Raw genomic sequence first — 23,447 nt, 5'->3', positions numbered from 1 at the left:
TTACATATGTATATGTTGTGTCCCTAGCTAGAATGTGAGCATCTGAAGGGCTAGAACTCCTTAATTTATGTCTTTGGATCATCAGAGCCTAGTAATATACCTTTGCACATTTTGTCTTTAAGGATATGTGATTTCTTTAGTTTGGAAACTTCCCAGTGTTGGACCTCCCTCCCCACAACACAAACCACAAATCCTACACATCTTGGACTTGGTAGACAGGTGTTATTTGAGTTGCTTGGGGCATGTGGAGGCTAAATGACTCATGTGTCAAAGGTGGGGGATGAACCAGGTCTTCCTGACTATCTTCTCTACTCCACTACTTGTATATCTCGTTCTCACTAAGTGCTTACAACATACTTTACAGTTTAAATTGAATTGTCTACTAATAAATCTATAAAAGGCAATCTTCATATGTATACTCATGGAATCATAGGTTTTCATACATTGGAAAGGCCTCAAAGGTCATCAAATTTATCCCCAGTATGAAGAGGAGAAAACTGAAAGCTAGGGAATTTAAGTGATTTGGCCACATTCACATAGACTCACATATGTATGTATTCCATGACATTCAAGCATTGAAGATGATTGTTAAATGGAGTCTATTAGCCCAAACTCCCTTCTCTCTAGCTAATTTTCAATCCCCAAATACAGGATGTCCCCAGAGTATTAAATAACGGGAAAAGTAATGACTGTAATAATGGCCAGATCCTGATGCGACACCACTCAGTATATCCTTCTAGGTCAACAATGAACCAGCGGTAACATTTTTTATCCATTCCTATCTCGTTTTTCATCCTAATTTTCACCACTTTGACTCAGATCTAAGGACAGAGCTTCAGTTGACTTGGAGACATTTGCCTTATTCAATCAAAAATGTGACTGGAGTATAAATATGAATATCCATGAATATTAAGTTACTACCACTGTAACCTGGAATAATAACTGTGAAAATACATTGTCCTTATTTTATTCATTCTATGCCAACCTAATTTTGGTCTACGTTGAATAAAAAGTACATTTAAATTTAATTGAAGGGCATTTTAAATGTGGATTTATTGACCCAAAGCATGTAAATATCGTTAACATTCTCTTAGCACATTTGGAGACTTCATAAAATGTCTTTTTGAGCTGATACACTTTTTTGTAATCATTATAGTTTACTGTGAAATACATTGGGTTTTAAAATACCTATAGTAAAGCTCTGAGGAGCTATACCCTAGGACCAGAGATCATTAGATATGCCATAATACATTGTTCTCATTTCTTTGGAGTTCAACACTTCCACTCAAGGTGATCTGGGCCCTCTTTCCTCATCATCTATCAGTGAGCTAGTGCTTATGGAGGCAGAGACTTCATTATTCATTGTATGCTCTTGTAGGTAGAAATAAATTCCCAGTATTTCCAAAGTTAATAGTAAAAATACAAAGTCCTAGTATATAAAAACATTGAAATGCATTTGGGGATTAATACATTTTTGTGCAAGAATAATAGGAGAAATTTGTGTGAGAGTGATTAAAAAATTATAGACCTAGGCCTTGAAGAGATTCTAGTCTGTGTTCTTCAGCGAACACATCATTTCTTTATTTCCTGCTGACACCCCTGATAACTCTTTTGCTGATAATTAACTTGAATGTTGAATATCCAACCTAAATTTTGATGGATAATTGGCTAATTGGGTTACCCCTTGGAAGCAGGTTTTAAAAGAAAGTATATCATTAGCATAATAACGACTGCAAATTGACTTTTATACAAGCCTAAAAAATGTCATATTAGAGTTGAGTTTATTATTTTCAAAGAGATATTTGTATTTTCTCCTTTTGGTGCACAGATATTGATAAATGATAATATGTAAATAAACTAATATTCTATAAACTATTTTTCCAGCCTTAAAACAAGCAAGCAGAAATGCACACAAAAATTGACATATATTTAGTTACAAATTTTCCTATTAGGTTTAGACATCCTAGTTCAACAGATTTATAAGCAAATGAATTCCTATAAATGACTTTCTCCATTTCCAAGCCAGGATCATACTGGTGATGGCTTGAAAGACAGAATGGAAAATTCTGTTGGCTACATTCTTATGGGACTAGGTACCATAATGGAGACTATCCATTGATATGTTTCCAAAGACCAAATTAGATGCATTTTACAAAAGCGTGAAATTTAAGAATGAAGAATACTACAACTAATGAGTATTTTTTAGTGAATATGTTACCGAGTAGGAGTGATATTATGCTTAACACCTCGCCTCCAAAGACTGAAAGTTGGAAATTTGGGACACAAAATGAACATTCAGTCTGTTTTCCAAAATAATGTTATTCATCTGTTGAGTACTTTTTCTAGAAATAAAAAGGCAAATGGCAAATTTCGAAATTGACAATGTTATCATCAAACTAGAGATGAGATTTCTGCTAAGCACTTTTTGCAGTAATATACTTTGGAAATGACCTGGATTTAAATTAATGAGAGTTGGTGGTAGAGGGGAGCTATTTTATTGTCTTGAACTCTTGGATTTTTGTCTTCACTGGTCATTACCTTTAGAAGATGGACACAGATGTACGACTTTATCTTTCCAAAATGGAATGAGCAATGCTTTTCACTTTGAGATCTTTTCTCCATAGTTTGGATACTTAGATGGATCTTTATTATTGATGTGGCTATTCCCTTCACTGATACAGATCACAACCACTACACAAGTCATCATCCTGTGTGACTTTTGTCTATATAATTCTGTAACTATCACATGGAGTATCTACCCAATGGGAGGGAAACCTTTGGTTTGTTTGGTTTTTTTCCTAATGTGATCTAGCTGAGACTGCAGCACTTGGTCTGTCTCATATCTGATACATTATTCCTGCTACATGATGACACCACCTTCTCTGCCTGTCCAAAGTGTACACGATGATGACTTTTCCACCCCCTACTTCCGTGCATGTCATTATTGTCTAAAGGCCATCAGGTATCTTTCAGTTGCCCATTGGGTCACCTGCCATTTGTGATTTGGGTTCTTTTTACATGATGGTGCTCTGTGCTTTACAGCCATAAAGAATGAATAGGAGAATATCAGAGCCAAAATGGTGAGCTTTCGGAAAGTGTAAGTATCATCTGATTCTTGGTAACAACTTTTTACCCCTTTTACTCTTGGAAAAGTGGAAGAAAACTAACCACATGACCAAAACTAAAAGCCACGTTGTGATTGTTGTGTGTCCGTTCCATGTGCTTTAGTTTATAGCCTTTGGTGATTACGCCTCTCCTTCTCCAGAGCAGTAGGCTATAGTTAACCAGACTGGCTCGTGGCTCATGAGGGTCTTTCACCAACCTTAGTCTAAGGATCTTTCCATCCTGACAGAGCATACCAGATCTTGGGCTGTGCTGGCCTCACCTTCATCATCCCATTGAGATGGAACATAGGAATCATACTTGAAAATATGCATTTAATTTAAAAGGGATCTTAAAAGATAGATTGCAAGCATGAGAACTTGGAGGAAAATTATTTGGTTTTCACATACTGAACAGTTCAAGTAGTGGATACAAAACAAATTGCTGCTCTCAGCAGAATTCTGCAGTCATTCTGGATGCCGAACGAATGCAGAAGCCTTGGGGGCTCCAGGTTAATGGAACCTGGAGAAATGGGGTGAATAAATATATGCTATTCCTGAGAATAGAGAAAGTAAACAGGAAAAAGCATTCATTTTCATAGACTCCTGCATGATCTGGCTTGGCAAGATTTTATACAATCGCCACTATTGAAATAAAGAATGTATGCTTCTCTTACCATATCCAAATCCTGCCTAGCTGTTCTCTACTGTTCAAATCACTACCCCTTCTAGAAAGCTTTCCCTTACTACACTCACCCCTACTGATATCTCTCATCTGAAATTATAATATGCATACATCATATTCAGTGTTCTGATATGTGTATCATGTGTACCACTTATCTTCCTTAATGGTAAGAACCATGTCTCAGGCTTCCTTTCTATCCCCCATAGCAAATGACACAGAAGGGCACTGAACATGCACTTGTTCATTGGTTGTACCACTGCTAATTGATACCAAGCCATCTTTTCATTTCCCACCAGCTGCTCTGCTTGATCTCCCTTCCATCATCATCTTATAGGACCTCTCCTTGGGCAGCCTCCAATACTCCCTCTCCCCTCCTGTTTGTGTATTGACTGATTATAAATTCCTCGAGAACAGGGATTGTATCTCTTCTTCACATTTCTATTCCTAGCACTTAGCACAGTACCACGCACACAGTAGGTGCTGAATAAATGTTTATTGTATTATATCATAGCAAATGAAATAACATAATAAGACAGGTTGATTACATTGACAGTTTATAGAATTTACTAGTTGACTGGTAGCACAGGTTGTCAGCCAAGAGTGTCGAATTTCTACAGAGAGAAGCTATTCAAATGTAAAGGAACTGTTAATTGGTAAAATAATAATAATAATAGCAGCTAGCATTTATATTGTACCTACTGTGTGTCAGGCACTATGCTAAACACTCCATAAATCTGATCACCTTTGATCCTTACACCAACCCTAAGACGTAGGTGCTATCATTATCCTCATTATCCGCATTTTACAACTGAGTAAACTGAGCCAAACATAGATTTTTTTTTTAACAAGTTGCCCAATGTCACAAAGTTAGTAAGTGAGCCCGCCTTTGAACTCAGGTCTTCCAGACTCCAGGCTCAGAACTCTACCTACTGCACCACCAGCATTCTCAGCATATTTGTTTATAAGCATATATTTGTATTAATATAATATTAATTAATAATATTAATGCTTTTTCTATTAATATTTCTCTCATGTCCCAGTAACTCCCCAGCCTAACCCTGAACCCTCCCTCATAAGGAAATCAGACAGCTGATGAAAATAAAGCAATGCATCAGCTGTGTCTGACAAAGTATACTTAATTTTTCATCTATATTATACCACCTCTCTTCCCAAAATGAAAGTGGTTAACATGTTTATATTATACCTTTTTTCCTGGAGAGGATGTTTCCCTTTGGGGTCCTCTTCTCATGCTGAAAACAATCCAGACCCCCAACTTATTGATGAAATTTCTTTTCTCTGCTATTTGGAATAGAATATTTCACAATTCTTATATGCATCATATGTGAACATCTGAGTCCGAATATTTGTCCTTATTGATTATATTAATAATTGGAAGGTGTGCTACAAGTTGTTTTTTGTAGGTTTTCTTCTTCCTGACTGTTTGAAATGGGTAATGATTTCAGGGTCAAATTTTCCATTGGTCTCCAATGAGAAAGCAGAAACCACTGTGCTGATTGTATAATTAGCTAATTATACCTCCAGTTTTCCTGCATATAAATATGAGATGCCAAATTATACCTGTGAGGCAAAAAGATATTTTGTTCTGTCAGCTCCATCCATGTTGGCTGAAACGTGCCCACACAGTTTACAAAATTCATTTACCACTGATGTGTCTTTACAAAATTCCCCCAGCAACAGAACTGTGCACAAGTTTGCTTTTTGATGCCTATGAAACTGGGGAACAACCCAGTTCAGTGAAAAGTTTCTATTGAATACGTGGGAAGCATTACAGACTGTACCTGCTTCTGGTCATTTTCACTAGTTAGCCTTTGCCTTTTTCACTCTCCAGCCCCAGTACCTCGAACTTTCTCCCTCCTGATCTTCTTCTCTGACTTCTGTGGTTTCCTTCCAGTCTCACCTAAAGACCTGCTTTCATAAGAAGCCTTTTCCCCTCCTCCTTGACCTTTACACCTTCCCTCTCATCTATGCTCCCCTTATCCTGTATGTATTGCATTTGTACATGGTTGTTTACTTGTGATCTCCCGCATTAGACCATGAGTTCCTTGAGAACAAGGATTTTCTTTGCTATTTCTTGTATCCTCCTCATCAGTTAGCACTATACCTAGCCCATAGCAGGTACTTAATAAATCCTTGTTGACTTGAATTAACTCTGGTAATGTGGCTGTACTCCAAGATCTTAGCGAATGCTGAAAGAGAGGAAATTCACTGAATATTGACATGGTTCTTCATTGTCAAATTTAAGGCCTTTCCCCCTCCTCCAATCAATACTTTTTCTTCCAGATAATACCTCTGGAGAAAAACAAGAGTACAGTAATTCCCACCTTTGCTTGCCTAATGTAATTTATTTGAGGGGATGTGAGGTGGACTGGACAGAATATAAGGCTTGGAGTCAGGAAGACTTGGGCTCAGATCTTGCCTCTAATTCTTGCCATTTGTGTGACTTTGGATAAGTTCCTTTGTATCCCTAAGCTTTAGTTTTCCTTTCTATAAAATGGGCATAAATGATATGTGGAGCACCCACCTGTCTGGGTTGTGAACTTTCATAGAGATAATGGGTATCTAAAATAATCTATAAGAATTAGTCAAAATAAAATGACATTAAAATTAAACTAAAAGTAGCCCCTGGAAGGGCTATCAAATAAACATCTTTCATCGGATGTGCAGGAGACAAGGTACTCAGGAAAACAGTGTTTCTAAGTTGGAAGTTAGGTGGTGGTGGTGGTGGAGAGGAACCTAATATAAGAACAGAACTGGCAGCAATGGTTGAAGGCTGTAAAAGAGCATTTTAGTTTAGGCTTTGATATCAAGAAAATGAATAAGTAATTTAAAGTATTCCAAAATGGGATACCCCACATAGAGAAATAGTTGGTTATCTCTTCTTGAAGTCATCAGATAGAGACTGCAAATGATTACTGGGAATTCCTTTCATGTGTGGATTGGACTAAGTGCCAACTAAGGTCCTTTCCAGTTCTCAAATTCAATTATGTGATTCTAAGAAGGAAGATATTCCTAGTGTAACTTCTGTGGGGTTGAAGGTAATGGTGAGGTGGACATGGAGGTAAATTAGTCATTCACGATGCTAGAAAGAGGTTTTAAGTGGGCCCCAGTACCAGAGACCAACAAGTGACTGGAGTGCTCAAGTGAAAAAAAAAATATTTGGTTTGTATTAGAAGCAGATGCTTCATAATGATGTGCATCCAGTATGGAACAGCTATCTGTTACACAGTTGGCATTTTGCTGATGTCAAAATGTTGGTCTTCATGTCCAGTTAGCCCTGATATCCCAACATTTCACACTGAATCCATATAATATCTTTGTTATCATTCACTTTATTCAAAACCATATTTCACTTTGTACTGATAAGACATGCTTTTAAATTTTCAATTTAAATTTTCAATTTAAAAATTGAAAATCATGTAAGAAAGCAATGAATTGTTTTTAATACATGAACTATCTCAGCAAGAGTGAAAGCATGGGGAAAATGAAGACATAGTTACATAAGTTGATGGATTAATGGGAAGTTATAAAGACTTTCATTGCTGAACACGTTGGTTTTTCTTGATTCTGATTTTGAGGTGACTGAAGATGTTGATCATCTTTTTTAAAAAATATATATTTTATTTATTTAGTTTCAGTTTTCTACATTCACTTCCATGAGATTTTAGTTTTGAATTTTCTCCCCTCCTCTCTCCTCCCCCCTCCCTAAGATGATGTGCAGTCTGATATAGGTTCTACTTATACATTCATATTAAACATATTTTCACATTAATCTTGATGTAAAGAAGAATTAGAACTAGAAGAAGGAGCCATAAGAAAGAAAGAAAAAGCAAAAAACAAAAGAAAAAGAGAGCATTTAGTATGCTTTCATCTGCATTCAGACTCTCAAATTCTTTCTCTGAATGTGAATAGCATTTTTCATAGTGAGTCTTTTGGACTTGTCTTAGATCTTGGCTTTGCTGAGAAGATCTAAGCCTGTCATGGTTGATCATTGCACAATGTGGCTGTTACTGTGTACAATATTCTCCTGGTTCTGCTCAGTTCACTCAGTACCAGCTCATGTAAGTCTTTCCAGGTTTTTTGAAGTCCACCTGTTCATCATTTCTTATAGCCATAATAGTATTCCATCACAATCATATACTATAACTTGTTCAGTCATTCCCCAATTGATGGGCATCCCCTCAACTTCCAGTTCTTGGCTACCACAAAAAGAGCTTCTATAAATATTTTTACATGTGGGTCTTTTTCCTATTTTTATGATCTATTTGGGATACAGACCTAGAAGTGCTATGACTGCATCAAAGGGCATGCACATTTTTATAGCCCTTTGGGTATAGTTCGAAATTGCTCTCCAGAATGGTTGGATCAGTTCACAACTCCACCCACAATGCATTGATGTTTCAATTCTCCCACATCTTCTCTAATATTTAGCATTTTCCTGTTTTTTCATGTTAGCCAATCCAATAGGTGTGATGTGGTTCTTGAGATTCACTTTGATTTGCTTTTCTCTAATCAATGGTGATTTAGAGCATTTTTTCATATGACTGTAGATAGCTTTATTTTATTCCTCTGAAAACTGCCTGTTCATATCCTTTGACCATTTATCCATTGGGGAATGACTTGTATTCTTATAAATTTGATTCAGTTCTCTATATATTTTAGAAATGAGGCCTTTATCAGAGACACTGGCTATAAAAATTGTTTCCCAGCTTTCTGCTTCCCCTCTAATCTCGGTTGCATTTGGCTTTGTTTGTGCAATTTTTTTTTCATTTTGATGTCATCAAAATCATCCAGTTTTCATTTCATAATATTCCCTATCTCTTCTTAGGTCATAAATTCTTTCCTTCTCCATAGATTTGACAGGTAAACTATTCCTTGCTCTTCTAGTCTGCTTATAGTATCAGTCTTTATATTTAAATCATGTACCCATTTTGACTTTATCTTGGTATAGGGTGTAAGCTGTTGATCTATGCCTAGTTTCTGTTATACTGTTTCCCAGTTTTCCCAGCAGTTTTTGTCAGATAGTGATTTCTTATCCCAGAATTTGGAGTCTTTGGATTTATCAAACAGTAGATTACTATAGTCATTGACTGTTGTGTCTTACATACCTAACGTAGTCCACTGATTCACCACTCTATTTCTTAGCCAGTTTCAAGTAGTTTTGAGGATTGCTGCTTTATAATATAATTTAAGGTCTGATATAGCTAGACCACCTTCTTTTGCATGTGTTTTAATTAATTCCCTTGATATTCTGGATCTTTTGTTCTTCCAGATGCATTTTTTATTGTTTTTTCTAGCTCTGCAAAATAATTTTGGTAGTTTGATTGGTATGGCACTGAATAAGTAATTTAATTTAGGTAAAATTGTCACTTTTATTGTATTAGCTTGGCCTACCCATGAGCAGCTGATGTTTTTCCAGTTATTTAGATCTGACTTAATTTGTGTGAAAAGTATTTTATAATTGTGTTCATGTAGTTACTGGATTTGTTTTGGCAGGTAGATTTCCATATCTAATAGTTTTCTTAATATTGAAGCAGCCCTGCATTGCTGGTATAAATCCTACCTGGCCATAGTATATTATTCTTGAGATAAGTTGCTGTAGTCTCTTTCCTAATATTTTATTTAAATTTTTGCATGTATATTCATTAGGGAAATTGATCTATAATTTTCTTTCTCTGTTTTGGCTCTTCCTGGTTTAGGTTTCAGCACCATATTTGTATCATAAAAATAACTTGGTAGGACTCTTTTGCCTATTTTCCCAAATAGTTTAGATAGTATTAGAATTAGTTGTTGTTTAAATGTTTGACAGAATTCACTTGTAAATCCATCTGGCCCTGGCGACTTTTTCTTGATGACATGTTCAATTTCTTTTTCTGAAATAGGACTATATAAGTATTTTATTTCCTCTTATGTTAATCTGGGCAATTTTTATTTTTGTAAATGTTGATCCATTTCACTAAAATTGTCATATTTATGAGCATACTATTGGGCAAAATAGCTCCTAATTCTTGTTTAGATTTTCTCTTCATTGGTGGTGAATTCACCCTTTTCCTTTTTGATGCTGGTAATTGAGTTTTCTTCTTTCTTTTTTAATCAAGTTAACCAAGAGTTTATCTATTTTAATGTTTTTTTCATAAAAATAGCTCTTAGTTTTATTTATTAGCTCAATACTCTTCTTAATTTCAATTTTATTGATATATCCTTTGGTTTTCAGAATTTCTAATTTGGTATTTAATTGGGGATTTTTAATTTGTTCTTTCTCTAGGTTTTTTAGTTGCATGCCCAATTCATGGATCTCTTCTTTCTCTCTTTTATCCGTGTGTTTAGAGATATCACACTTCTCCTAAGAACTGCCTTCACTGCAACCCATAAGTTTTGATATTCTGTCTCATTATTGTTATTCCCTTGGATGAAATTATTGATTGTTTCTATGAGTTGTTGTTTGACCCATTCATTCTTTAGGATAGATTATTTAGTTTCCAGTTAATTTTTAGTTTATCTTTCCATGACCCTTTATTACATGTAATTTTTATTGCATTGTGATCTGAAAAGGATAATTTAGTATTTCTGCTTTTCTGTATTGCATTGTGAGGTTTCTATGCCCTAATACATGGTCAGTTTTTCTGTGTCATGTACCACTGAGAAAAAGGTGTTTTCTCTTTCTATTCCCATTCAGTTTTCTCCAGAGGTCAACCATATCTACCTTTTCTAAAATTCTATATTGTCTCTTTAACTTCATCGTTGTTTTTTTTGTGGTTAGATTTTTTATCTAATTCTGTGAGGGGGAGGTTGAGGTCCCCCACTAATATAGTTTTGTTATATATTTCTTCCTGCAACCCCCTTAATTTTCCTCTAAGAATTTGGATGCTATACCACTCGGTGCATATATGTTTAGTAATGATTACCTTTTAGCAAGATGTAGTTTCCTTCCTCATGTCTTTTAATAAGATCTATTTTTGTTTTTGCTTTGTCTGAGATCAGGATTGCTACCCTTCTTTTTTTAATTCAGCTGAAGCAAAATATATTCTGCTTCAGCCTTTTACCTTTACTCTGTACGTATCCCTGTGCTTCAAAGGTTTTTCTTGTAAACAGCATATTGTAGGATTATGGTTCTTAATCCACTCTGCTATCTGCTTCCATTTTATGGGAGAGTTCATCCCATTCACATTCACAGTTATGATTTCTTGACCATCTACCTTTAAGATCTATGTTGCCCACCAAGAAATATGACTCTTGCATCCAACAGGTCAGTTATCCTTCCCAGCTTGTCATCTACAAGCTTTGTAGGCATGCAATCTATACTTCATCAAAGTATTCAATAAAAATATTAGACAAGATTAGGCCAAGCACAGATCCTGGAGCACTTGACTATAGAACTCCTTCCAAATTTGGACCATTAATGATGAGTCTTTGTTTGTCGTCATTCAACTGATTCTGAATCTACCTGATTATCTTGCAGTCTACCCTGTTATCTCTCTACCTTTTCTGTGAAAATATCATGAGAGATTTTGTCACATGTTTCCTAAAAATTGAGGTGATCTATATCTACAGCATTACTCTGAGTTCTATCTTTAGTGTGTCCATCCTTCATTGACGAAGAAGACCACACCATCAGAGAAATGATGACATGACTTGCACTTGACTTGGTTTTGAGTGAGGGAGGGCTGTGCAAGTCACCAGCCTCACTTCTCCTTCAGAGCCATCTGAATCCAGTGACCAGATATTCATCAGGATGACTGGAGATGGCCCAGGGTGAGGCCATTGGGGTTAAGTGACTTACCTAAGGTCACAAAGCTAGTGAGTGTCAAGTGTCTAAGGTGAGATTTGAACTCAGGTCCTCCTGACTCCTGCACTGGTGCTCTATCCAGTGTACCACTTAGCTGCTCCTTCCGTCTCTAGTATGTTTGCTAGAAAAGAAAGTAAAATTAATCTGGTATGACCTATCCTTGATGAAGCAATGCAAGGGAAATGTATTCCCTTCTCTTTGTGACCATTGTTTCTTTTCACTTGTTAACCATCCTTTCCATAATAAATTCAGAAACTTTGCCAAGAATTGATGATTGAGGGAAGGGAATCCAACTAGGATGCTGTTATAGTAGTCCAGGTAAGAAGTGATGACAGTCTTACCTACTGTTACTCAGCCATGATTATTGGGAAAGGAGTGGACGGAGCACAAGTTGTAGAGAAGAAGTTGCAAAAGCCAGTAAATAATTTGATATTGAGAGGCCCAAGGAGATGGAAGATTAGAAGATAATTCTGAGTTTGCTGACATGAGTGTCTCCATAGTGAATGTAAATAATTTTAGCATTCATAAAGTGTGTTCACATTTTACTATTTGAAATGGACTTTGACCAAAATACAAAATATCCGTACTTCCTCTGTGAGGTAGAGAAATGGTCTTGAACTACTAAAGGACTAAGGAGGAATTTGTCTCTTAAGATGATAATCCTTACATAAGTGTTTTGCTTAAGCTTTTGTTTCTTTACACAATAAATACAAAGTTAAGCAAGCCTTCATAGTACAGTGTTCCAGTGTTTGCTGTAATGAATGTGCTTAACTGAAGAAATGATGCAACACCAGGGGTGTTGAATATTCATCTTGTTCAGAGAGAGAGAGAAACTCAAACTTTTTGCAAGGATACTGAAAAAAATGCCTTCCTTGAGGTAGTCATTGTAGCTCATGTCTCCCTAAGTGGTTGAACTATAGTTATCATGTTTTCTCCTTTTAAAGGCATAGTTGTCTGAGATTTCCTAAGTAAATTCATTTGTTTAAACTCTTGTAAATATTTATTTATATTATGACTTTAACATTGAATAAAAGACATTTCCATAGATAAAATGAAAAAGATGGTGTATAAAATTTCATATGTCTGTCCTATGCAGTCTGTTGTTCTTTTAAAATGTCTAATAGCTTCAACTTATTGAATTATTATAATCTAAAGCTTAGTTTTTAAAGCTGTCCAGCATGTCTGTGTTTTTTCTAGATTTCTTCCTCTATTGTTGTTTGGTAATTTTGGTCACATCTGACTGCAAGCACATTTGGGATTTTCTTGGCAAAGGTACTGGAATGGTTTGCCATTTCTTTCTGCAGCTCATTTTATAGATGAGAAAAGTGCAGCAAACAATTAAGTGGCTTGTCTAGGGCCACCCAGCTACTAAGTGTCTGAGATCAAATTTGAACTCAGGTCTTCCTGACTGCAGGCCAAACAGTGCAAGTTTATTTCCTTCTGTGCCTTCTTCAAAGAACATTGCAAAGGTCACCTTGCCCAGGCATCCTTCCCTTAATACAGTAGCCCTTTAAGATAACTAATTTTCTTCATCCTCTTTAGCAGTTAGATTTTCTTGTATGCCCATAGAAATCAGACTCTTTACAAGTGGAAAGGACATAAGAGAGCATCATAGCATTTGTAAATGGGATCTTACAGGCATTCTACTCAGGTTACTTCTTTTTTACATGAGATAAAAGTGAGGGTTTCCAAGGAGGTACCTGGTGTTGCATAAATGCTATCAGAAGCAGATTCAAACCTAGGTCTTTTGATGCAAAATCCATCACTCTTACCCTTTCACTATCCTGGCTCCTTTACTGTTTTGATTTGCAGGTTCGTTATTTAGTGACCTCCCTTAGATCACCTTATGGGTTTACTTAGGTCTCTGTACTCTGATTTGATTTTATGTAAGATCCCTTAATAAAGTCAGTTCTTCTAGTTTATGGACCTTAGCCTTTGTGATTCTGATTGTATGCTAGTGTTAGTTATATGTGTTGAATACTGTGCTTATTAAAGATGTGATTTTTAACTGAAATTTTGAAAAAGTGTAAAAGTTTTAAAATAGTGGCTTAGCAATAATTATGATGTCACAAATTTAGCAAACAATTTTCTCTGCAGGGAGAAAAGTTATAAATTAGAATTAGCAGATGGTTTCCCGTCAACCAATATGGTTTATTTGTTTCTTAATTTCCAGGTCAACAGTCTCTGACTCCATAAGTTTCAATGAGGCTCCTTCCTGTGAAATATACATTCTTAGCCTTTGTCAGATGCTTTCATCATGTTCGTATTTTCCCGCCTTTCCCTACACTGTACCACCACTCTGTGGGGAGGCCCCACCCCCTAAACTGGGCTATCCTGGAATTGGTCACTGTGGTGAGGCTCCTCCTCCCAGACTACCATATGGTTTACCTTCATTGGATAGTGGAGGGTGATTCCTCCCCCACAAAAAAAAAAAAAAAAAAAAAAAACAACCCAAAAACCTTTCCTCTTCCTTTCCCACAACACACCTCTAGGTTGTAGTTCGCCTCCGAAGTGACAGCAGGCGGCCATCTTTCCTCGCATTAGTGGGAAAAGTTAGCGGGCTGTCACCAGGTGGAGAGAAGAGGTCGCCAGTAGCCGAGATCTGAAGCCCTGGTCAGGTGTGGTGAGTCTGAACCCCGCTACCTTCCCCAGCCACCTTGTCCCAGTTGCTGGGTCCTGTTTGCCACACCCCTTCCCAATCCCAAGCCTCTTCGTTTGCGTCCGCTTCTTCACATCCCAATCTCATCTCGCACTTCCCTATCTCCCTATTTCCTTTTCCTTCTCCCTTATCTCCACGTCCTTTCGACACCCTTGTCCCACTCCTCTGTCCTCTCTCCCCTGCTCCTTTGTTCTCCCAAGTCTTTCCCCTAACCCCAAAGGCGGCTAATGGTTCAAGCACAGAATCAGGAGCCAGGACAAGCTGGTCTCAGACACTCACTAGCTGTAGGACCCTGGGCAAGTCACCCACTGCCTGCCTCAGTTTCCTCAGCTGCAAAAGGGGTCTAAATAATAGCATTGTTTGGATCAAGTTAATGTTTGTAAAACTTCTCGACACACTGCGTAGCATACAATAGGCACTTAATACGTGTTTATTCCCCTTCCCCCTCTTCTACCCTCATTTGCTCCTCCCCACCCTCCACAGCCCCTCATTCCAACTTGGTCCTTCCTTCTATAGATATCACTTTCCTTTCTCCGCCTTCCTCTTGTCCTTTCCTTCTTTTCCTTCCATCTGTGTCCCTTCTGCCCCATCCCCCCTCGATTTTCACTTTCTGCTTTCCAAAGCCCCTCCTTCTGCCCTCACCTCATCTTAGACCTACGTCATCCTTCCCTGCCCCTCCCCCCAGCTCCTGTTACTCTGTACGGAAGATGCCTCATGCCCATCTATTTCATGACTTTCTTTTTTGGCCCGCCTCACAACCGCCTCGTGCCGCTCCCTCTCTTGATCTGTTGCTACATTGTTGCCTATCCCCCTCATGCCAGCAGCAACCCCATAGCTCCTGCTTTATTTCATTGACCCTATGGAGTTTTGTACTGGGAAATGTTTTACAACTAACTTCCCCAAAATTATATACAAGACTCTGCATTATTAACATTTGCAGGACACACTTTTACTTCAATCGGTATTATTAACATTGTCTTAATTACTTTCTTAAGTCTAGATAATAAAAAAAAATAATCATTTGGAAGCCAGTAAGAGATGGCTCCCTCACAGCCCTAGGCCCTCATGCTTACTGGCCACATTGCCCACCCTTACTCTGCCCCTGGTGCATTCTACACCTTACCCATCAGGTGCTCTAGCCACCTTTTCCCTCTAACTCCAAGGTTCCTATAACCTCTAACTAATTTCTCCAACTCCTTCTTCTTGCCAGGTGCAGTCAACTAAGCCTGCAGAACCATGAAGCTGAACGAGAGTGTTATGCAGAGCTTCCGCGTAGCCAAGGTGTTCCAACAGAACACAAGCAAAATCAACAACCAAGAGAACACAAACAAATTCAACAGCTTTGACTTCAGTCCCAACGGCGACACAATTATATCCAGCACCAGTGACGATGTCATCATGACATACGACTGTCAGGAGGGCAAACCAAGCAGAGTCCTGTACAGTAAGAAATATGGCGTAGACCTGATCAGATACACACGCTCATCAAGCACTGCAATATATAGCTGCAACAAAATAGATGATGCAATCAGATACCTGTCCTTGTATGAAAACAAATACATTAGATACTTCCATGGGCACCAGAAGGCTGTGGTGGCCTTGTCCAAGTCACCAGTAGATGATTCCTTTCTCTCTGGCTCTATGGATCAAACCATTCGCCTCTGGGATCTCCGATCTCCTAACTGTCAGGGTTTTATGCGTCTCCAGGGAAAGCCAGTTTGTTCTTTTGACCCAGAAGGTTTAATTTTTGCCATTGGGATCAATTCTGAAATGGTTAAACTTTATGATATTCGCTCTTTTGATAGAGGGCCATTTTCAACCTTCAGAATGCAAAAGGAAACCACCTGTGAGTGGACAGACTTAAAGTTCAGTAAGGATGGCAGACTCATCCTCTTAAATACCAATGGCAGATTTATACATGTGATCGATGCCTTCAATGGGTTACTGATCTATACTTTCTCAGGGTATAAAAACAACCAGAGCCTAACACTGGAGGCTTCATTCACTCCAGATTCTCAGTTTGTTATGATTGGCTCTGAAGATGGTAAAGTCCATGTCTGGAATGTAGAGACTGGATATAAGGTGGCAGTGTTGGATGGGCACCATACCGGTCCTATAACCTGCTTACAATTCAATCCTAAATTCATGACCTTTGCCAGTGCATGTTCTAGCATGGCACTATGGCTACCTATTGAAGACTAATCTCTCCATTGATCAACAGTGTCTGCACATCGAAGGGCAGCATGATTTTGATGACCTAAAACATCTTTCCACCCAGTCCTTTTTCATGAACATCACTGTACATCCTTTATTTTTTTCCTGCCTGCCTTCAAAAGAAATCTTAGTGCTGCAGACCTGAAATCAAAACCCACTTTTTCTAGTTATGTATTACATCTTACTCTTCCTTGGATATGACCTATGTCAGGCTTATGAGCATGAGTTTGGACCCTTGGCATAGCCTCCTTTTTATTTTTATTTTTTATGTTGGGGAGCTAGTAAAATCTTAATCACACATACACTGTAAATTAGCAAATAGATTTTAAAGAATGATACTATATACCATTAGGGCGTTTTGGTAGTAGAAGAGACTGTGTCCTTAAAAGATCTGAAAGAGACTTAAAAATCACACAGTCCAACCTCTCTCTTTTAAAGAAATCTGTCTTTTTCCCTCCGCACTGCTAAGGGTAAGGATGTGCACTATTGAATACTAAAACCCCCACCTTGGGATGATGTTCATGTAGTTTTATAGTCCAGCCCAGGCACTAATTAAAGAGAAATGAATAAGAAAATAATGGATAGGGACATTTTTTTTAAAGGCACAAATAGTAATGATGTCAGGAGGTGGAAAGCGCATTAAAAACCTAGAGCACAAATATATAACTGAAAGAGAATGTCTTAAAATTATAAAAAATAACAAATGAATAGTAAACCGTCAAAGAAAAATGAAGTAGTGCCAGATAAAAAACTATCAGAGTCCTGTAGAACCCAAAGAGAGCCTAACCAACAGTAAGAGATTTTAGAGTGGTTCAAACAAGGGAGGAAACCCACAAGAGAAGACTTTTGAGATGATTCCATAGCAGAATTCATGGCTCTTTTTATCAAAATTCATTTAACAGAAAAAATGTCATGATTCATGGAAACCTTGTCCAAAGACATGAGACATGAACAGATTTGGCTTACAAAAATAATGAAGCAGGAAAAAACTGACAGAAGCATTAAATGCAAAAAAAGTTAATGCAATCTCTATGCAAACTAAAACCATTGACCTTGAACAGAGACAGTGTAAAGATCAAAAACTCTCAGAATAACATGAAAAAAATCACAAAACCTGATCGTCTTAGTGTAGGAAAGAATGGGAGAAAGCTGCCCGGAACTTTTTAACTCTGAAAATAGACATCAATCAAAAGAACTCACAGGTCACTTCAACAGAAAATCCTTGTTTTCAAGTTCAAAGTATACTGTGTTTAAAATGAATCATCCAAATACTAAAAACAAACACTACATATAACCAGGAAAAAGAACTTTAAGCAAAGGACTTCTTCATACCCACTAGAAACCACAGAAGACAACGGCATTATTTTGTTTTCCTCTGAAAAGAATCTCAAAAATCTTATACCCTACAAACCTGATAGTAACCGTCGACAGCAAGGTAGACATTGAACATAAGAGACACATTTGAGGTATTCCTGCCTCCTTCCAAAATAAAACCAAACCTAGTGTAGAATATTTATTACTGCAATGACTTAGGCCACCTTTAGAGTTTATTTCATTAGAAGTAGAAAGACTGACCTATGGGGTAAAACAGCAACACGAGCAAAGAAGGATCATCGAGAGATTTAGAAAGCCACCAAGTAGGTGAAGCTATAAGCAGAGATGTAAAGAAATGGAACTGATGGTGGAGGAGCACAACTGAAGCTGAATGGACCAACCCCCACTACCGGTAAATCATTATATTTTATGGGACAGAGTTGTGTGGGAGGATGGAGACAAATGGATTGTGTACCTTTATCAAGTGTATGGGTAAATATGACAAAGATGATGATTCTTACAGCCCCTCAGTAAGAAGAAGGACTGTAGGAGAATGGGAGCAAGATCTAAGTGGGGACCCACTGGAAGGCACTCCCATGGGAAAAGAAGTATATGCCTGTTATAGAAATTGGGGAACTCATGATGTGTTTAATTGGGGGAGCATTATTACATTATGAGAGACTATAATTTCCTGGCTCAGGAGATTGGATGTGCAAATTCCTGGTGTCATCTGGCGCTCAGAAGGGTGTGGAGGAACATGAACACAGGAGAGAGAAGGCACAGTGGAGAGGCCAGGGAGCATCATTGGATCAGACAGTCTGGGACATGAGGTAATCTCTACCATGGGGCAGTATGAGGCATTGCATCCACATTCTTTTTCTCATGAGCTCTAAGATCAAAGTATAAGCCCCCCCCCCCAAAAAAAAAGTAATGATGGGTCAAGCTCTGTAAAAGGTATTAACATAGGAATTAGTTAGAAAAAATGAACTCAAACCAGGAATTTAAGAAGCTTTTACTATATCAGGAACCCAAAGAGATTAAAGGAGAGATTTCAGTTTCATAATAGATAGGAAGGGAAGATGATTATTGAAGGGAAGAAGCAAAGAAAAACTTAGAAAGCAGTGCAGAAAAAAAGAAAATAACTTAAGTTGGAAGAAGAAGGGGAGGAATTTTGAGCTAACTACAAGAGAAAAAAGAGGCAAGAATAGATAAATTATTGAATTTTGGTAAAACCTAGGGGAAAATTTGACAAATGAAAGGGAAAGGAAGGAGGGAAAGGCCTGGGGGAACAAGGTTGCATCAAAATAGTTTAATACTAATCATAGCGACAAAATATTTACTTAAAAGAGGAATAGGGAGGGACAATTTTTTTTAAAGCTAGACAGAAATGGAGGGAAATACAAACCTAACTCTCAAGTTAGAGGTGAATAAACTAGAGCAGGCGGGTTAAACTCAAATCAAAATGATGTCACTAATTGGTACTACTCTGCAAACTCAGAATCTTTTTCTTCCTACTTAAATGAGTAAACATGGAGAACTAGCTGTAGCCAAGAAAACACAACCCAGTGGAACAGCTTTGTAAACAGTTACGGATGGGAAATTTGGGAGAGGGTTGATTCAGTCCCCTTTTGGCTGCAAAAACCAGATGTTCCCAGAGCCACCGTGAGATTCCTCAGAAGTAGTGTCATTGAACAATATTAACTCAAGTCGATTTTTGGTGGGTTTTTATTTTTGGGGTATTTTCCCACTAGACAGGTGTTGCATCATTTGTAACCTTAAACTAGAACACTGGGCAATTCATGTTACAATTAGAGAGCTGCTAAGAGAAATAGTGGAACGAGATTTCCTGTATTAGCACCCATGGTTTCCCATTTATAAATAGCACCTTTAACCAAATGACGGAAATTCTTGTTACAAGACTGTTCATTTAGCAACAGGACTATGGCAAAATGTAGATAGATTTCCTGATTGTTTTAGACTAGCCAGGAAAGATCTCTATTAGTGGATTGTTTTGTTTTGTAGCATGGACTTCTTCCAAAGGATGTTGAGGCACTTACATTTGATCATGAAATGCCTCCATTCTGTGCACTTTTCCACCTTCCTTCACTCTCATGTGGAATGGGCCTTTGAGGTTTTATTTAAAAGCTGGTGACTAAAGGCTGTATCTTACTAGATATTTCTTCTAATGGTTCTAGTCTGTCTTTTTGGCCAATAAGTGAAGTTTTGGTCATCTGGTCTGATAAGTTGAGTAAACCCACAAAAACAAGAGTTTACCTTGTATGGTGAATATTAGAGCTGAAGATAGTGGTAAGTGCTCATTAAGTGCAGGTTTTTGTACCCTGGGGTCCACTGAGTCCTTGGGCAGGTTTCAGGGGTTCTGTGAACTTGAAAGAGAAAATATTATATCCTTATTTTCACTAGCATCTAACTGTATTTAGTATTTCCTTAAATTATTTGAAAGCTTTATTCTGAGAAGAGATCTGTTGGTTTCCCCAGAGAGCCAAAAGTACCTGTGACATAAAAGAGTTTCAGGGTTCAGAACCTCTGATCTAATGCAAACCACCTTTTTTTTTCAGATGAGAAGTTGCATCCCAGACAGGTGAAGTGCCTTGCCCAGTGTTCTTAGAGCCAGTTGATGGCAGAGCAAGTGTCAAAATGGAGGGTTCCTGCCTGCCATTTCTGATGACGTCTGCTACCACAGGTTGCCTATCATCAAGTGTCACAGAAACAACAGACAGTGATAAAATGACACCCACGAATGTTGACATGCATTTGCCACGTAGAAAGACAGCCTACTTGTAAGTACTTTAAAAAATAAAATATGTTCCTTTTTGTAATACAAAAGTCAATGTATTGATTTGGTCAAAGTATCAACATTTTAATTTGAGTTTCAGATATAGATCTCCTGGGAAAAGATAAATGAGGAAAGAGTAAGATAATTAAGAGGGTGACAACCTTAACAACGGTAAGTAACTACCTCTAGTATCCAATGTGTGCCTGAATGAGGAATGAAAGTATTGTTAGTTATTCCTATCTCAGTGCATTTATCACATTCAGTGATTTAGGAAAACATAAACCAATCAAAACTTCTTAGATAGAAATATGATTAGACTGTTGTCTACTGCACTTTAACCTAACCTCTCATTATTTCTCGAATACTGTAGGATCTCTCTCTACAAACATTATTGATCTCTCATTAGGGAGCGCTAGAGTATGATTCATGATGTGAGTCACAGATTCCCAAAATGGCAGAGTATAACCTCCACTCCTGTCACTAATTGATCAGGTGTTGGTGTAGACAGTCATCAGCAGAGAACAGTTGCTACTAGCTACAGAACTCAGAAATAATTTCTTAACCAGTAAAAACGTTTTCATTTCATATGCGTGTATACACATAGACATTGCTAATGCCCAATTGGAGAAAGTTAAAGTTAGATCAATGTAGACACGTTTTTTTAAAAAGCTCACAAAAGTTGACAGTCATTTCTTAGTAATGCATACTTGGAAATATTATAAAAATTCTTGAACACTGTCTAGCATTTCTAAAGCACTCAATGTGTATGCAGGCCCAATGTTGGGCACTGGGAAAGGCACAAATGTGAGAGAGACACAGTTCCTACTGTCCCAGAATTTATAAAGAGGTGATTTTTATGCTCTGGCGAAGATGGGATCTCATCAATGAGGGTATTCATTCTCTTCATCAACATAAAAGATATAGAACCTATCTACATGTGCTTATTCTATGCAGTTCTCCATATCCTTCACAAAGTATCTGCACATGGCTCTTGAGGACTTCTCGTCAGTCTTTTAGTATTTTGTTGGTGCCCATGCATCAGCCCCTTCACTCATGCCATAACCAGTCTACTGTCTTTTCTAGTCACACATGTCTTTAATGATGCCTTTTCCATCAGTTCTTGTAGGCAGATCATCGATGGTCCTGTGCTGTAACCTGCTTCTCCATCCCATGGATCTCTCCGTTACCTTTTCATTCACCTGTGATCTGAATCCTTTGTAGTTCATGGATATCCACAATACACAGCCGTTCAACTTCAGAGAGATCATTGGAGTTGAAAAGGGACCACTTTATGCTGGAGTATCTTGAGATCATTTAATGTACTTCCCAGTTGCCTACATACATTGTACCCTGTACTCTTCCCCCTTTTCACCTCAAGGCCTAGATCTTTGTGAACATTCAAGGCTCATCTAAAATATGTATAGGCATTAACTTGTTGCACTTAACTGTGCAACTACTGTAACCTGGGTAATATGCACTCTCCTTAGTCTACTGTTTGTATTTGATAGGGGCACTCTCTCTACTTGCTAACCACTTACAATCCATCCATGCCTTACATTCCTGTGTGAATTGTCCATTCCCTGCCAAATAACTGCTACAGGAATTTCACCCAGTCTGCTTGGGGCCTTTCTATAAATCTCTTGATGCTGCTTCCATGACACTAGAGCATGTGGACTGTTCGCCACCATCCCTTCTTTATATATTTGGTATGTTCTGTTTTCTGTGAGTATGCTCATCTTGTAAAGTTCTTTGATCTCCTCATAGACAATGTAGTATTCTGAGGTTTGGTTTTATTTCTGTGTCTTCATATGGCATATCAGATACAGAGAACTGAGAGTTCAAATGTGGTACCTCCCCTGCCGCTGATAGTACAAACAAGGTCCTGTAAACAAGTCTGCTTCATTCCATGTCTTTGTGATACCTCCCTCACTCTCATATGACCTGCTTGGGTCTTTTCTACATTTCATTTTTTTTTATGGAACAATCCTGTTCATACTCTTCTGTCTTTCTATGCAATTTTTCTCTTCAGAGAAATTGTCTTTGGACACAAAATACACTTCCCAACAAAACTCCTGAACATCTCCATGTAAAAATCTGTTACCAGACTAAAGATTGTGATGCCAAAAACAATAATAAAGAAGAAATTTTATGGAAACTTTTTTTAAAATGACAAGAGCAAGAGAGGAACAGGCAATCAAAACACATCCCAAAGTTAAACTGTAACATCTTCGAAGTTTATAAAAAGCACGCTCTAAGCAGTAGGTTATGTACGGAAATGTTTTATGTAATACTTGCTAGCTTCCTCATTCAAAAAAATAAAGCTGTTTGAAAACAGTTGAGCAGAGCTGTCTAATAGTGTGATTCCGACTGATATCCACATCCTATTACGCTTTTGTAGTTTATTGATTGCTAACAGGAAGAATGGCTGTGTCCTTTAACTTTGAGGATTCCCAACAGTGCACCCTTCCCCTTTGCCTCCCTTTTACACCCTTTCCTAGGGCTATCAGGTATTACCAGCTATTGGCTTGCCTTCATTTCTTTCCAGGAACTCCGAGCCTTCCAGGCCCCACCCACAGCTGCCTATCATAAAAAAAAACAAACAAAAAAAAACTCCCATGGAAAGATCTTCCCCATTATCTTTCCTTCACACCTCCCCCTATCATATCTCCTAGAAGAACGAATCCCATCATCTTTGGGAGGTTTGGGTTGAATTGTGTTGGGAATAGTGAAGGGGCTTCTTACACCATTTAAAGGAGCTGGAAGTTATCAGTGGGGCCTTCCAGAGAGATGGCAAGAACTCAAGGCCATAGCATTTGCCCCGTCATTCGGTCACTAAGCAAAGAACAGTCGACATAGGCTCTTTGCCCTCCACAAAC

The 23,447-nt window shown here is 37.9% G+C and overlaps 1 pseudogene; it reads left to right on the top strand.

The window, feature by feature from the left end:
* Positions 1 to 22,910, top strand: part of LOC140515475 (WD repeat-containing protein 82 pseudogene) — a 445,535-nt pseudogene extending 422,625 nt beyond the window's left edge.
* Positions 22,911 to 23,447: the final 537 nt, after the last annotated feature.

This window comes from Notamacropus eugenii, chromosome X (genome assembly GCF_028372415.1).
Source record: "Notamacropus eugenii isolate mMacEug1 chromosome X, mMacEug1.pri_v2, whole genome shotgun sequence".
Classification (NCBI taxonomy): Eukaryota; Metazoa; Chordata; class Mammalia; order Diprotodontia; family Macropodidae; genus Notamacropus; species Notamacropus eugenii.
Note: the sequence above shows the minus strand (reverse complement) of the source record. Positions and strands in the feature narration are given on the sequence as shown.